Genomic DNA, 17,721 nt, shown 5'->3' with positions numbered 1-17,721 from the left:
TTTAAGCCGTGCCCGCTGCCGTTCGCCCTGAAGCACGGGGTAACGCAGGAGCTGCAACGGCTGCAGCGAGACAACATCCTGGTGCCCGTCAAATCGTCGGAGTGGGCCGCTCCTATCGTGCCTGTCTTGACGCAAGACAGCAGTTTAAGGATCTGCGGGGACTTCAAGATCACCATCAACCCCGTCGCTACCGTGGAAAAGTACCCGCTGCCCCGAATTCAAGATCTCTGGTCCGCGCTGTCTGGGGGACAGAAGTTCACCAAGCTCGACCTAAGAGATGCGTACCAGCAGCTGGTGCTCCAGCAGTCGTCCCAGAACTACGGTAACGCCGCTAGGTGGCCGACCGATGTGGGCCTGCTTCACATCGGCTCCGTCAAAGACCGCCCCAAAGACTCACCAACGGCCTGCACTGCGACGAAACCATCACCGGTCGACAGAGCCTCGTCAGCGCGTTCCCCGGATACCAAACATACGTCAGGCAAGGCACTATTTTTCATCTGACAACGCCGAGAAATTTCGAAGCGGTGACCGCCACGCTAACCCTAAATGGAGGGTTAGCTGCGCTGACGTGGTGACGTGGCCCGCAACAAAGCCGCCGCTGCTACCGGCACAACGAACAAGTAGCTGCGGTCGCCTCCCTACCCTTCTTCACGTGCTCTTCGTTCACCGCTCGCTCCGAATACGGGGCACACGCTCACGCGACGCACTGAACTGCGCTTGAACTGCTTCGGGCCGTCGTCACACAGCTTAGCATAGCAGCGGAGCGGACTAGCCAGGCCTGCGTTAGGCCTAGCCCGTCCCCGACCCCGCGCGCACGCCCTGGCAGCTGCGCCTGCGGTACCTCACGACGAGATGAACATCCACGGAGAGGCCCCGGCGATTATGGACTACGAGGGTGACGACGTCACCACCGAATTCGAGACCAACGAACGGACTCTACCTCCACAACGCGAGCACGACCTTACGCACGAGACGGAGACGGAGTACGACGACGGCTGGATCACCGCCGGGCGGAGGCTTCGGCGCCGCGCCGCAGCACCCCTCGGTAAGCCGGCCCCTCTTTCTCCAGCAGCCTCGCAGCCTCGAAGTAGCGATAGCTTCGTTAAGAAAGTGACTGCCAGACTTAGCAGAGCGGCGCGCATGCCCGTGGCGCTACCGAGACACGAGACCAAGATTATCATACGTCCGCGCGGCGAGGCCACGCGCCTCATGTAAGTCATTTTCACAGCAGCCGGGGTTACCACGCACAAATCCAGAATAGACACTATTTGTACGAATCCGACTCAGAACATCATAGTGATCAGCACGCCCGACGAGGGTCGCGCTCGTAGCTATATGCAAATTAGGCAGCTTCGCATAGGCAACGCTGAGTACGAGACCTTCGCGTACGTGTCCGCCCCCGACGGTAGAGTAAAGGGAATCATTAGAGGCATGGACACTACGGAGACGCATCAGGTTCTACAGAACAACATCGTAAACGAGACCAACCCCTTGGCACTAGAGGCCCACAGAATCGGAAACACCACCACGGTTATCGTGGCGTTGGAGGGATCTAAAGTACCTAATTCGATCGAGTACGGGGCCATGATAGTGCGGTGTAGCCTGTACAGGCAGCACCACGAGTTCTGTCGGTGCTGCGGGAAACTAGGGCATCGCGCGGACGTGTGTCCGAACCCAGAGACTAAAGTGTGCCTCGCGTGTGGGAGACGCGAGCCGGAGCCAAACCACGAGGCAACGTGCAAGCCCTTTGCAAGCTCTGCAACGGGGCTCACGAAACGGGAGCCACGGGCTGCCTCAACCGATTGAAGGTGCCCCAGGTGATACTCCAAAGGCGAGGGGCAAAAGAGCAACAGCGGAAAGAGGCCAAGCAGCAGCCGCCGCAAAAGACAGTGGAAACCTTCCCACAGCTGACATCGAGAGTACACGCCCCCGTTGCGGCGCCGCGGACGAAAGTAGGCGGGTTCGTTAAGGCGCCTGCGTCAGCGGCAGTGGGCGGAGCAAAGAACAATAGAAACGGCCAGGCGCAGCCAGCGACGGGCGTGACGTGGGCCAGGGTGACAGCTGGCGCGACAAGCCGCGGCAACCCCGCACTCGAGCGAGAGCTGCAAGACGTTCGCCACGAAAACGTCCATCTGAGAGCGCAAATGGAGAGGCAAGAAGAGATCATACTCGCGCTAAATCGCAAGCTGGAGTTGCTACTCGCAGGCAAGATACCGTAAGAGCTCCCACCGCGAACCCCAACGGTTTCAAGGGACTCGCCACAATCGCCGCCCCCTCCACCGATTAGGATCCCACTCGAGCCCGAGGAGGTGGAAGAGACCTCCGAAAGCAACAACCCAACGCCTGAAAACGTCGCGGCGAATTGTGCGACGCTCCACGGGAAGAAATGGACACGGACAGTGAACCGACCAAGAAGAGACGGGCACTGAAGTCAAAGATCCGCGAGCAACAATACGTGACCAAAAAAGAATTCCACAGTTTTCAAGATGCGTGCGCCAAGCAATTCGAGACGGTCAACACGCGCCTATCGGCCGTCGAGGCCACGCAGGCAGACATGTCGGCTCGAGTGGCCAAACTAGAGACCCGCTTCACCAACATGGAGCAAATGATGGCGACAATCTACAAGAAGCTCACGGCGAAGCCGCAGCCAATACCGCTTTCTGAAGCACAGCCCTAATGACAATAAAGACCGTGGAGAAGACACACGAACTCATCATCTGGCAGTGGAACGCGAACGGGTTCCGGGGGAGGAGAGCGACATTCTTGCAGCACATTGCACGCACGGAGAAGAGACCGGACATCATCCTCGTCCAAGATACGCACTGCGAGCACGCCCAGAAAATTCCCGGATACCGCTCCTACGCCTTTGTAATTACCAAGACTCCAGAGAAGGGGGCCCGCGTGCGCGGCCGCATCTGCACTTCCGTGAAGAAGGGCATGGTCAGCCTCGAACACAGCCTCCTACACGCCACTAACGTGGAACACCTAACGATAGAAGTGGTGATCGGCGCCAAGACCCGAGGCAGAAAGGAGCACGTGTACATCATGAACGCGTACACGAAGCCCAAATACGCGAAACAACGCTACGGCACGCTGATCAGCAAGATCAAGCGACTGGCAGGGGACCAATCAACGCTGCTCTGTGGAGACTTCAACGCCCCGCACACGGCGTGGGCTACCAATACGACACGGCGAAGGGTCGCAGCCTCTTGCCAGAGACTCAGGCGGAGGGCTACCACCTCGCCAATGACATCACGGTCCCCACCAGACAGGACATGTCGACGGTGCGCCGAGATAACAACCCGGACCTCTCCTTCAGCAACAACGTGAAGGTGAGGTGGCGAAACACCCTGGAGACGCTCGGCAGCGATCACTGTATCCTAGAGGTCGCCCTTCCCCTCAAAAGTCGAGCGAGCCCGCATCGCAAAGAATCACGGACTGGGACAAGTTCCGTGCCAACCTCGGCACCGTGCCCGAGAACATCCAGGACATTAAGGCATGGACGGCGGTGGTGCTACAAGAATCGAAGCGGGCCACCACCGAGTTCGACACGGAGGACGACGCACCCGACGTCGACAGCAGGCTAGCACACCTCATCGAGGCGCGCAACTCCCTCAAACGCCGGTGGAACGGCTAGCGGCACAACCGCACGCTGCGCAAGAGGGTGGCGATGCTAAACAGAGAAATCGAACAGCACTGCGAGACGCTGAATCGCCAGCGCTGGCACGTCGTCTGGCAGGAGGCCGACGGGCAAATCCACAAGAGCCGAACGTGGAAGTTGCTCCGACACCTGCTCGACGACACAAAGACCAAGAGCACGGAACAGCACGTCTTGGCGGGAACCCTCCTCAAGGCCCGCCGAGAGCTCGGCGACGACGAAGGCTGGCGCCGGCTCGACGCCAAGTATCTACCAGCCACGCCACCCTCGCCCCTTCCGAGCTACGAGGGCGACGTCAACCCAGAACTCGGCGCGGACATCGAGGAGTGGGAAGTGTGCGAGGTTCTGCAAAAGTTCAACGGAAAGTCGGCGGGTGGCCCCGACGGCGTGTCGAACAAGGAGCTGCGCAACCTGAGCGACGGCGCAATCGCGGCTCTCACGCGGTACTACAACAACTGCTGACGCAGTGGCGTCCTGTCGGAAGGAGGCGCACACGGTGCTCATCCCGAAGCCCGGGAAACCGCCAGACATCGAGAACCTGCGCCCGATATCGCTGACGTCGTGTGTGGGCAAGGTCCTAGAACACGTGCTTCTAAATCGGTGGCAACGGTATCTGGAGGAGAACGAGCTATGCCCCAACACCGTGATCGGATTTCGGGCGGGACTGAGCAACCAGGACGCGATGCTCCTCCTAAGGCACGAAATCATAGACCGGACGACCAAGATGTCCGAAGACACAGCGGCCATCCTCGGCCTCGACTTATTAGGAGCGTTCGGCAACGTACTGCACGCGGCAATACTGCGCCAGATGTCGCTCCTGAACGTGTGCGAGCGATCCTTCCAATACGTCAAGGATTCCCTCACGGAGCGAACCGCGACCATCATGGTGGGAGACTTGGAGTTACCGACGAAGACGCTCGGCAGCCGGGGCATGCCGCAGGGAGCGGTGATCTCGCCGATGTTATTCAACCTCGTTATGGTCGGGATGCCGAACGCCTCGGCTCCCTCCCAAGGGTACGACACACCATATACGCCGACGACATCACCATCTGGACCACGGGCGGCAGCGACGGTGCGATCGAAGAATCGCTCCAGCAAGCCGTCGAAGCGGTCGAAGAACAACTTCAAGGAACGGGACTCCAATGCTCCCCGGTCAAGTCGGAGCTGCTGCTACTGCGGCCGCCTCGAAGTAACAAGACCGACAACGACGAGCCGAACATCAACGTGCGCACGAGCGACGGTACTACCATCCCCAAGGTCGACACCCTGCGCGTCTTGGGACTGCACATCGGGAGCACGCGCCACAACGGTTACACGATACAACAGCTCCAAACCAAGGTACACAGGGCGATGTGGCTCATCAAGAAGATATCCACCAAGTACGCCGGCATGCGCGAGCGCAACACACTCAAACTGACACAATCCTTCGCCGTCAGTCACCTTGCGTCTGTCGCCGCCTTCCACACCTGGAACGCCGCCGAGCGTAACAAGCTGAACGCTCTCATACGCAAGGCACACAAGGTCGCGCTAGGTCTATACACGCACACTAACACGGAAAGGATGTTAGAGCTAGGAATACACAACGCAATAGAAGAGATTGCAGAAGCGCAGCCAAGAGCGCAGACGGCTCGCCTCGAGCAAACGCGCACGGACAGGGCGATCCTAGAACGATTAGGACACAGGCCGCGGCTGCAGGAGGGTAGGGACCAGCTGCCGCTTCCGCGGGGCCTGCTCGAGAAACTGCAGGTCCCGCCGCTCCCGCAGCACATGGACCCACAAGAGAACAAGAAACGACGGCTGGCCAGAGCCCGAGCGCTTACCGGCACGTACTCCAACGACACCGGCGCCTTGTACGTGGACGTGGCCCGATACCCGGGCCGACGACACGCGTACGTGGCCGCAGCAGTCAGGGTAACAACGGGCGAGCTCGTCATGGCCGGCAGCGTGCGGGCCAGGTCGGCGGAGCAGGCGAAGGAGTTGGCCATCGCGCTGGCCCTCTCGATCCCGGAATGCACGACAGTACTGAGCGACTCTCGCGCGGCAGTCACCAATTTTGCAAGAAATCAAGCGTGCGCGAGTGCGGTGAGGGCGTGCGGGGCCCCAGAACCAATGCGCGCGCCGATAACGGTACGGTGGTTCCCGGCCCACATGGGCGCAGTGGGACCCGGGCCCAACCTGAACGAGGACGCGGACAGGGCGGCGAAGGCGCTGACAGGACGCTCAGCCGACCCGCGACCCGCTGTGCCTCAAACGACCGAGCCCGGCAACGACGGAGGCGACGACGACGACGACGAGGATGTCGACGGCGACGACACAGAGGCCGAGGAGCCCGCCCCGGTGACCACGTACGGAGGGGTCCTGGAGTGGTACTGGGAGCGTCGCAGACGCTAGCTGGGGCCGCACCCCGACATCACCAGGAAGGAGGTGGTGCTCCTCCGCCAACTGCAAGTGAGAGCAACGTGGACTTTTGTGTGGGCCGTACACGCGAGCCCGGAGCTCTACGAAATCGATGTGAGTGCGATGTGCGGGGCCGCGAGGGCCACGCTAGCCCACAATTATGTGGAACTGGGACGTGAACCCTGACTCATCCGAGGCACTCCCACCTCACCTCGCCCGTGCGGTGGTCGAAAGAGATCTGGACTCTCAACGGGCCGCCGCGCAGTTTGCGCTGAGGGCGGTCAAGCGCCAGCAAGCGCGCGTAGTTACCCCCTCCTAAAAGGGGGATAGCTCCTGTAGCCGAAAAGCAGGCAGATAAAGATGTTACACCCCCCAGAACTACGTCACCATATCGACAACGCTGGGACTTTTTCAGTACACGCGCCTACCATTTGGCGTGGCCTCAGCCCTGCCATTTTTCAGAGGGAGATGGACAACCTGTTCAGGGGGCATGAGGCACGTGGAGGTGTACTTGGACGACATCCTGGTGACCGGTACAGATGACGAGGACCACCTGCAGAACCTACACAACGTCCTGGCACGATTGCAGGATGCCGGGCTGAAGCTCAAGCTGGAGAAGTGCATTTTCTTGGCCCCCAGCGTTGAGTACCTGGGCCACGTCGTTTCCCAGGCAGGCATAGCAACAGCACCCCTCAAGGTTCAGGCTGCACTCAAGGCGCCCAAGCCCCACAAAAAGAAGGAACTGCAGAGCTACCTCGGCCTCGTGAACTTCTGCAGTAGCTTCCTGCCGAACCTGTCGTCGCATCTGCAGCCGCTCCATCTTCTGCTTCAAAATGCACAGCAGTGGGCCTGGAAGAAGGAACAGGACTTTGCCTTCCAACGCTGCAAGGATCTGATCACCAAGGCTCTGGTACTGGTGCACTTCGACCCGGACAAGCCTGTCGTCCTGACTGTAGATGCGTCGCCGTACGGCGTGGAAGCTGTCCTGGCCCACCTGGAGCAAAATGGCCAGGTACACCCTGTATCATTTGGGTCCCGTCGGCTTCATGCGGCAGAGCAGCGGTACAGCCAGCTAGACAAGGAAGGTCTGGCCCTTATGTTCGGGGTCGAGCGCTTCCACCAGTACCTGTGGGGCCGAAAGTTCGAGGCGGTCACAGACCACAAGCCGCTGCTGGAACTGCTGGGGCCTGACAAGGCGGTCGCAGTGCAGGCATCGCCTCGATTGGTGCGCTGGGCCTTGAGGCTCGCGGCCTACAGCTACCGTCTGGTCTTCCACACGGTAAAGGACCTGGCACCTGCTGACGGCCTGAGCCAACTGCCCCTGCCAGAGGTGCCTGCTGTTGTTCCTGAACCTGCCGAAGTGTTCATGCAGGAGCACGCTTACCCGGAGGTGCTGTCCGGATCGGCAGTGTCGCAGGCAACCAGGCGGGCCCCAGTCCTTTCACAGGTGGTGAAGGCGGTGTCCCGACGGGAGGAGTTGGTGGAGCGGACGTACAGCTGCAAGGCCGCCGAGCTGAGCCTGCCACAGGGCTGCCTGCTGGGGGGTTCCAGGGTGGTGATTCCACAGAGTCTAAGATCCAGGGTACTGCAGTTGCTGCACGCGGGACATCCAGGCGTGGAGAAGACCAAGATGGTGGCCCGGTCCCACGTGTGGTAGACGCCTTCTCCAAGTGGGTAGAGGTACTTCCAGACACCACTCCCTCGGCAGGAGCAACCATTGCGGCTTTGCGGCAAGGCTTCGTAGCTCAGGGATTGCTGGACGTCATCGTGTCCGACAACTGTCCTGCTTTCACCAGCGAAGTGTACCTGGCCTGGATGACGAAGAATGGAATCCGTCGGATGATGCTTCTGCCGTACCACCCTGCGTCGAATGGTGCTGCCGAGCGGGTGGTGCAAAGGGTGAAGGACGAGCTCAAAAAGAGCAAGGCTGGGTATTTTCGGACGCAGGTTGCCCGAGTCCTGTTCCAGTACCGGACTACACCCCACGACGTCACGGGCCGTGCCCCCTGCGAACTCCTGTTGGGCCGGATGGAGAAGACACCATTGGACGTGTCGCACCCGGACCTCCGGTCCACAGCGCTCCTGAAGTGCTCAAGCAGAAGCTGGCGACTGACCGAGGTTGCCGTCCTGGGCCTTTGCCGAAGTCTGTGGTTCCGGTCTTCACCAGGCACTTCCAGCCTGGTCCACGCTGGTCTGCCGGGCATGTGGTCTCTCCTGCCAGTGCGTCATCGCTGCTCGTCCGCATGTAGGACGGGACCACGTGGCACTGGCACGCCGACCTTGTGAGGCCTCAACCTCAGCCGCCCTACAGGAAGCCAGCAGGCAGGGGATCCACCTACACCGGCCGCTGCCAGGACAGCACCAGGGGCTGGTGCTACTCGCGCCATTGTGGCGCCACCTGCAAGTCCGGTGAAACCTGCAAGGCCTACAGCTGGTGCGAGAGTGGCAAAGGCGGCACCCAATGCTGCCACAACTGCTTCGACACCTCTGCTCAGGCGGAGTGAGACACTGTGGAGACCGTCGGATCGCTACTCGCCAGGGTGACAGATGGAGTTGTATTTGTGTGCAGGAACAAACTTGGGGGTGAGGGGTGTGACAAGTGTGGGGCGCTCCCTGACCCTAATATTCGTTGGCCACTAAGTTCGGTGGCCCCACCAGGCTCGGTGGGCGACATTGTGGGTGGCCGGAGAATAAATACTGATGAGCATGGCTGCTCTCGGTCAGTCACCGTCACCACCAGCACGCTACGTGTCGTCACTCGTCTGGAGGGTACCCAGACCCTCCCAGGTTCACGAATGCGGGGCTAAATCGTGAAAAATACTAAGCGAGCATTACATGCAGTTGTGTTCAAAGTGGCCGTTGCACCTTGGGGAATCGAATATTTCGAGTAACAGAAGGGTTGCCACTGCGGTCGAGATATGCGCGCACACACATTTCGAACTTTTGGATCGCCTCTGTCTGGCACTTCGACGCACTAACTGCCGTGGGCCCTGGGAAGACCAGTGCAGAAATGGAAAGAACTTGTTGCGCGGAGCTTTTGAACGCCGCACATTCCAAGGAAGGCCGCGCCAGCTCGCACCGGATGTCCTAACGGCCACCACATGAGGATGGACCCCGACGAAGACGACGCGCTTTCCCCCTTCCCCTGGTCCCCAGCGGCAAGGGTAGGGGACGATGAAGACAGAGAGACGTAATCTGGGTGCAGGAGCTCTTGGCCCGTCGTCTTCGGGCTTCGCCCGAGCACTGTTTCTTAGCCGCCTGCTGAGCTGTAAATAAATGTACAGCTGTTGTATCGGAAGCTCAGTTTGTCAGTTGAGGATACCCGGGGTCAGATATTTAGCGATACTGCGGCTTGGAGGAGAAATCCCTGGGAAAAGAACATCGCGAAGATAACTGGCGCAGTCGGCACCATTTTCGACAGCGACGACTCAGCCAGCCGGCGGCCGAGACGTGCCCCTCCAAGGACGGAGCACGCAGAGACATCGCGGTCTGCTGAACGAGATCGGCGGGAGCAGCGAGCTCGCCAGCCAGCGGCTCAACCGGCACTCAACGGACTTCTCAACGGACAGCGGGGCAATCTCTGCGGCCTGGTGAGCGGCAGAAACGCAGATTGACCAGAGGTCAGCGGATGCAGCAGCAGCCTGCTGAACGGGAACTGCTGGAGCAGTGAGCAAGCTGGCCACGCCAGAAGACGGTGACCTCTACTGCTGCGGGCAGACAACTTGGCGGAAGGAGCCGCGCGTAAATCGATACCCCATATGCAACGGTGCGGCATCTCTACAGGCACCGAGCTATGCAGGTCAGTGCCTCACTTGATCCTGGGTGTGTGGCTCACCATGACATGTAGGGGGTACTTTATGAGCAGCCCTGAGATATGGGGGCGGTTAGCCAGGTATGGTGAAATTGAGCTGAGTGTGAGGGCTGACGAGGCATCAAGCATTAGGATTGGGTCAGTCATGTCGTTCGCTAAGCAGATGGCCCTACTGCAGGCGAAATTGAAGATCGCTGAGCCAGTGTTAGCAGCGGAATGTCTAAGGAGTGAGCGTTTGAGAAGTGTTGACCGCAACATCGATGGGAGATTAAATTGCATGAGCATTCTGCAAGGGGAGCTCGTAGATATGCCCTTTCACGAAGCAATCGTGCTTGATTGGTTCGCTGGAGCCAACGCCAGGCTAGACTCCTACTATGTTCTGCCAAAATGGCGAGCAGGGGTAATTCTTTCCTACTTGAGCGTGAGGGCTAGAGGGTGTCTAGCTGGACTCTCGAGGGAGAAGCGGAAGAACAATGCACTTCTAAAAGCAGCAGTACTGAAGGGGCTGAGGGCTGGCTTCAGTTACGCGTGAGCCCATCGTCGCACCGTGCGGAGACGCAGAACATTCCGGGAGTGCGGCTGAGCAACCAGTTCCTTCTCAGGATTCAGCAGGACGGGAATCGCGGGAGGAATCGGATGCAGTTGGTGTTCGCCCACTGCATCTTGTGTTTCTGGAGATCCCCAAATGTCGAGTCGCGAAAATGTGATCGCTATGGGGAGCTCCAGCTAATTGAGAGAGGAAAGTGTAAGTCGGGGTACGGCTGCTTATGTAATGCAGCCCCAGGCAGTTGCAGGTAGGACTGCGGGCGCAGCTGAAGGGACAGCCAATGTGAGCGTTGCTGTGGCCGCTAAGCAGCTCTCTGCTGCTTACGCTGACCAACGGTGCGTAGTGGAACACGGCGTTGCGAGCGCAGAATCGGCCGAACCCGAAGGTTCGCCTAGAAAGAGGCGAAGGCATCACTCAGTTTCACCTCAGTGCATCATGACTGCAACGCGTGCTCACGAGCCAGCTGCGGTCCCTTCTCGAGTGAGAAAGCTGAGAGGGGCCCCTGATACTGTTGGACGACGAGGTGCGACGCATGGCAGGGTTGTTTTCGAAAGACGACGGCTAAAGGCCGCTCGCTCTGAGTGAACTGGAGTGTTGTGGCTATACTTTGTCATGGTGACCTGTAGCCAGGGTCAAGAGGCACTGGCCATGCTGATTGTTGTGTCGTCAATTGAAGGAACGAGGATGCACGTGGGAAAAGTGTATGTGCTGTGTCTGTGTGGTGTATGAAACACTCCTGAAGTGATGTTTCACAGTGGCGGTGGAGGTGTCGGGAGCATCGACGCACTAACTGGCGCGGGCCCTCGGAAGGGCAGCACGGAAATGGAAAGAACGTGTTGCGCGGCAGTTTCGAACGCCGCGCTTTCCGAGGAAGGCCACGCCCTCTCGCACCGGATGTCCTAACGGCCACCACATGAGGATGGACCCCGACGAAGACGACTCGCTTTCCCCCCTCCCCTGGTCCTCAGCGGTAAGGGGAGGGGAAGATGAAGACAGAGAGACGCGGTCCGGGTGCAGGAGCCGTCGGCCCGTCATCTTCGGGCTCGGCCCGAGCACGGTTTCATAGCCGCCCGCTGGGCTGTAAATAAATGTACAGTTTTTGTATCGGAAGCTGAGTATGTCGGCGGAGGGTACCCGTGGTCAGATCCTCAGCGATATTGCGGCTTGGAGTAGAAGCCTCGGGGGAAAGAACATCACGAAGATAACTGCCTCCTACAGCATCCGGATAACCACGACACCAGTGAAGTGACGAGGCTTGCGAAGATGAGCAGTCCACGGAGAGTGCAATAATTCGGATATTGCTGTACTGAAACTCTGGAAAGAGTACGGGGATAACTGGCGAGCGGGAGCTAAACGTTCAACGTCATGAGGCATTCTGTGCCTAGTGGAACAAATTTGAGTCCAGTGTAAAGGTCTTTGGAGGCGGGCGACCGATCCAGAAACCCCGTCTGCCGGGTGAACGCGGTGAGACAGTCATCCAGTGTAAAGGTCTTTGGGGGCGGGCTACCGATCCAGAAAGCCCGTCTGCTGGGTGAACGCGGTGAGACAGTAATACAGCTCTTCAGCTACAACGAAACGGCGACCCCACTCGCGAGTCGCAAGAGCAATGCTAGCTGCAGTGATTGTCATAATTGTTGCGATGATGGCGGTGGATCAGTCGCTGACAATGACATAGCGTTCACTGCTTGGAAAGAGCATCTGGAGCGAATGTTTTCTGATGCCGGCTTTCTCCTTTTGAATGTCTACCCTCCTGTGCATCACGTTTTCCTACAAGCTCACCTGCAAAAAAAAACATACTTTAGCCGGCTTGTATATTCGAGTGCTTTTTCTCGGGGGGAGATAGGAAGTGCGCGCGCAACAAGAATAGTATATGGCAGAACAACTGCACCTCGGCCACACTCCCGACACAAAAACGTTTGTTTGGCTACCGCTTTTGACAGCGGAGACAGCTTTTCTAACCATTAACTAGTGGTTGCGTTCATACGGATAGGGATCGTATGTACGAGCACTCAGCATTACGCGTGCTGCCTGGCAGTTCTTGGTTTCTCTCTTTCGTGGGTAAAAACCGGAAAATATCTCAAAGCATTTGGATTTACCCAGCGCCTGCAAATAGCGAACACCTCAAGGAGGGCACGGTTGTTCTTATTAACCACCACGCCCAAAACAAAAATGTGGTCACGCAGACGTGCGGGAGCGTTCTTGCCGGTCTAACTCCTGCTATTCTCGTTGCTCGTGGGGTGAAACATTCGGGTAACACGCGTAGAAAGCTCACTAAAACGTCTTTGTTTTGCTAGATATCTTGAAAATGCTTTTTAATTGGCATGGCAAAATCACTTTCAATTTTATTCCGCGGATATATACATTCCTGCCACATAGTCGTAGCGACATCAATTTCAGCTGTATCGACGTCACCGAAACAGCACGACGCCGTTGGAAAGCGCACGAAGTCTCTCCCTTAGCAGCGGTGGGTTGATATGTGACTGTAGCTTGGTGCCATGCAGGTGAACATGCCCACCCGGTCGCTGCTGACCAATGAGAATCGAGGTGCTCGTTGGGACAAATGTCGTCGTCCTTCCATAAAATGCACAGTTTCTTAACAGTGTCCCACTCGCAATCAGCAGCGTTGTAGCATTGCAGAATCCAGTCAATGTTGTACAGTAGCTTCTAATTTTGACGCATGGGCTGCCACCGTTGCGAGGGCTAGGATGCTGACTCTAAAGCCTTTCTAATGGTGGTACATCACAGTGCTACTGTGTACGTTGCGCTGTGCTATGCCACTTCCGGAGATGTGGGAAACGACTCTGGAAGAAAAATGCACCGCTGGGGCTTTATTTTGAAGGGGTGGCTTCTTTCTGCAAGGGCGTCATTAAAGTGACCAAGACAATCATACCAATTGTCATTCGTCTCTAAAGTTTGGTGGGTGGCATTTGGAGTCCGCTGAGCAAGGATATACGGTATGTAATCGTTCGTTCGCAGGATTGGAGACGGTGGTGGACCTGTCTTGTAGTTTCCGAAACCGGTTTAGAGGAGGCATTTTGAGGCAACTTCACGTGGTAGCCCGTATACAAATTGGTTCTCTCAGCGCAACACGCTTACGTGGTGGGGAGGCACGACACTGAATTGGTCCGACGGGATGGAGAGCATAGGCCACCAATGTGAGCAGTGTCTGCTGTGCCGAGTGCCGTGTGTGACCACAAGGCCCGCACCACTCAATACATAGGAGGGTCTAGGTTCCCCAGAGAAGCACAGTTTGGCCGGAAAGATTTCGCTATTTGAACCTGAATTGCCGAGCTGTAACGGCAACCCTAAACACACCTGCATGTAATGCTTGCTTACAGTCTTCTCGAAGTGCCATACTGCAGCCATTATCTTTTATCTGATAACCATAAAAACCATGCTCTTAGCACCAGTGAATTTGATTAAATGCCACCGATGGCAGTGCTGTTTGTGAGTATATAAAAACCTGCCCACTCAGTGGAACTGCATATTGGTCACAACACCTTTTATTTTGTGTACATTGACGTTGCTACTTGGATCGAATTTGCTTTTTCTCGGTCATGTTGTCCGCTTGTCTCCGAAACGCCCTGGAGTGTTTTCGAAGCACTGCACCACAGCAGAAGCAACGCCGCCGACGCAGCCGTCCCAATCGTCCCCGATCACTGAAAAGCATAGTAGAAGAATTCAGGGATGGCACGACAACCCAGGAGTGCCTGGAAATCTTCGTCAGGATTCTGGCTGTGATCTTCGCTCGTGGAGAAACCTTGTATGCTAGATTTCTGACTAAAAATGACAGTGGCTGGCTGCCCTGGACGATGGCCGGTACTGCTACTAAAGCGCAAGGCAACGAACCCTACAACCTGGAACATGCCAGAGAAGAACTGGGGTGCAACGTTCGGTGCCGCAGTAGTCCCAGTGCCATAATTGGCAATTACAACCCTACCATCAATGAACACAAGTTACCACCTGTCGTATCCGGCTCATCGCTCAGGACTTATGATTGCTACGGCGATTATGGCGCTTCATTAATAGTCATGTCGCTGACATCAACCTGGACTCAGCTGCAGCGAAAGAGTGTTTGAGCCGTCGCTCCCTCTGCACCCCCTGTTCCGACGCCCCTGCCTCCGGAGCACAGCTCAAAGAGTGTGAATTGAACGGATTCATTTTTTCCTTGCAGCTTTAGCCGAAAAATAAAGCCACCTTTGCTGATTAAAGCTAACCCTGCTGCTGTATAAATTAGTGGCGCCAACAAGCCACCTCTGTGCAGGGGTAGTCGCGTGCAGACCCGTCGCATTGAGTTTCGGCAGCGATGAAAGCAGTCGCCATTTATCGCCACGGAATATACAGGTGAAACGATGGCGTTGATTTGTTCACCAAGAAATGCTCAGCGACTAGGCACCACAAAACACTTCACTCGATGTCGCGCAGATGCTCTGTGCAGCCGTAGACTATCCCTGAGACGCAGCGGCACGCGGGAAGAAAGTCATCTTGGATGGCTCTATGAGGCGCGCGGCGCACATGCAGGCAGCATAGACACGCTACCCGAACTCGATAAATCAGCTCAGACAGTGTTGCAGGGTTGCGACACCGTTTGCTTATGGTTGCGACACCGTTTGCTTATGGCAGCTCGCAGAGCGAGCTCCCGTAAGAATCAATGGTATTTTGATCAATGTTATCAATAGATCAATGGTATATTGAGATCAATGGTATATTGATCTCAATATACGTATGGTATATTGATCTCAATATACGTAAGATCAATGGTATATTGCCTTTGCCTTTTGTATTTGGCTCGTACAATCATGATACTAGCCAGCTCCACTGAACAGTATGACCAATAATTTTTACGCTAACCAGGTCAGATTTCTTTGAAAACCATGGTTCCCTAAGCAGCTCGCGCCAGTGACATAAAAACTCGCAGTTTAACAAGTTCTCAGCAGAGATGTCAGCATTGCGACTATATTTTACGAAATATGAATCCATCCGTATCTTAATACTGAAATTTTCTTAATATAATGGTGCACCAGACAATCAAATATTTGGAACAAAATTAAAACAAATTATACGTTGTGCACGCACGTATTCTGATAATAAAACGCACATGGTTCAATCTACATATGCATGTTAACGCATAGCATAACTTCTTTCTTCAACTGACCTGTACATTTAACCCACTTGCGTTGTCAATATTTTTCTTGTAAGCCTTCATTTTGTAGCATGAATGTGCTTGTCTCGTAGTATGTTCGGGGTTAGGACGTATGTATATGAATGTGCTGTATGTGGTACTTTGCAATTTTTTTATTTATTTAGATGTACGCAACTATTTTGCATTGATAAATAAAAAAGTACGGAATCGTGGGTGCTATTGTTGCCTCGTGTAGAGGGCGCAGTCGTCGTGATTCAGTGAATATTTGACTGGGCCTGTGTTTTTATGTTGATGGGTCAATTGTGATTTATTATTATGCATACTAGTCATCGTAACAGCACTGTAAGACTCCGCAGAAGTACTCAAACAAAATAAATTACGAGGTATTGAAAAAACAACCATAATGTTAATATAATTGATGATGATGATGATGATGATGATTACGTTTAAGGTAGCATAATTTTGGCTCCCCCAGGGAAAAAATAGTTCCGACGCCACTGTCCTGAGGTCTTGTAGCTTAGCTATGCCAAGCATGGGCCATAGGTCAATGACCTGTTCCATGTTAACACCCTTTTTGTCTCTTGGGGATTAGTCTACAAGCGTTCTGCATACTTGCGTGCAATGAACTTGTGCATTAAGTGGTCCCTTATCTGCCAACACTGCACACGGAATAAAAGCAACGCAATAGTTAGAAAAGTGTTTGCTGGTGCTCAAAATGCAGGCAGCGTCGGCTGGTGCGGAACTCATTGCGACGGCTCAGTACGTGACAATGGCTAAGCAGAGATGCCTCGTTAGCGAACTAATATTCACAGCATTCCGTGGAGCGTGGTAGCGAAAATGCGGCATTAATCGTCGGCTCCAGCTTGAGATAAAAAAATTAAGGAAGCTCACAGTGACGCACAAGACCTGAAGGTAGCAAAGCTGTATGCAGCCTTGACAACCATCAAGAACGTTTAAGTCCACGATTGCTGCCGAGTTACTTCTGCGCTTCCGCAATGACCTTTACTTCATCCCTGTTGCTATAAGTGCGAGCTTCTTTTATTTTTGTAAGTTATAATCAATGGACATCACCATAGATGGATGTACGCTTTGACGTGCTTTTCTACTTCCAGGCAAGTGTTGCCACAATTAAGGCGAACGCGGGAGCTTTTTTTCTTTCAAATCTTGTGCAATTTCCCTACCTGGGCATGTTTAAATTGAGAAACGTGCGATTGGGACGCTGGGCAGTTGTCGCTAGACACGCACACAACAGCGCTGGGCAATTTCTTGGTTTTTTAGCTGTCTAGTAGACCAAATGAAGGCACGATCGGAGTTTTTGCCTTAAAAGCGTGCTGCTGCATCTCGGAGACCGTCCAAGGGCGTTCTTCGCGTCGTCACTACACAAAAGGGCGTGCTTGGTGGCCCCTGATCCGTCAGCTATGCTTCGCGATGACCAGCAACGCCACGGTTAAAAAAGCCTATGCTAAATCAGAAACTGTTGCTGGCATGTGCCTGCGCGTAACTTCACAACGGCGGCAGAGCAGGTGACAACAGTTCTCCAAATAAACATTAAGAAAGACATCCCCCTCGCGAGGGGCACGATCAAATGCACAGCATTTCCGAGGGGGTGCGCCGGCAAGTCGTATCTCTTGATCGCGGGACCCGTGTCGCCATCTTTTGGAGGCGCGGGACAACTTGTGGCGCTTTCGAAACAAACGAGAAATGAGTGAAGGATATAAGGCGCGTTCGGTGCATCGAAATGTGTGTCGGTTTCGTGGCTCGGTCGGTAGGGCGCCGGGCACCTTGCGTTCCGCCCGCGGCGTCATGGGTTCGAAACCGGGCGCCGGAAACTGTTATTTTATTTCTTCCTGGCTGCGGACTACGACAAGGCGCGCATGCGGACTACGACAAGACGCGCATGCGGACTACGACAAGGCACGCCAACGCCGCGTGACATTGTGAGTTACTAAAATGCTATGCATTTAAAATGGCATTGTTGTCCCGGACATTTTCACAGCAGCACGCCGAGCGCGAGCAAGGTTCGGATAATTAGTCGGCTCCAGCTGAAGGTAAAAACTTGGATCATAAAACTGAACACGCTCTAAACTGGCCAACGAAGGCCTATAGCTTGTCGGTGTTTATATAAAACCTGTATGCCCAGCTCACGCAACGGATTATGGTCCGAG

Source organism: Haemaphysalis longicornis, unplaced genomic scaffold, assembly GCF_048455015.1.
Source record: "Haemaphysalis longicornis isolate Haplotype H1 unplaced genomic scaffold, Haemaphysalis longicornis Haplotype H1 scaffold_5, whole genome shotgun sequence".
NCBI lineage: Eukaryota > Metazoa > Arthropoda > Arachnida > Ixodida > Ixodidae > Haemaphysalis > Haemaphysalis longicornis.
The sequence above is the reverse complement of the archived record's forward strand: the minus strand, read 5'-3'. Positions refer to the sequence as shown.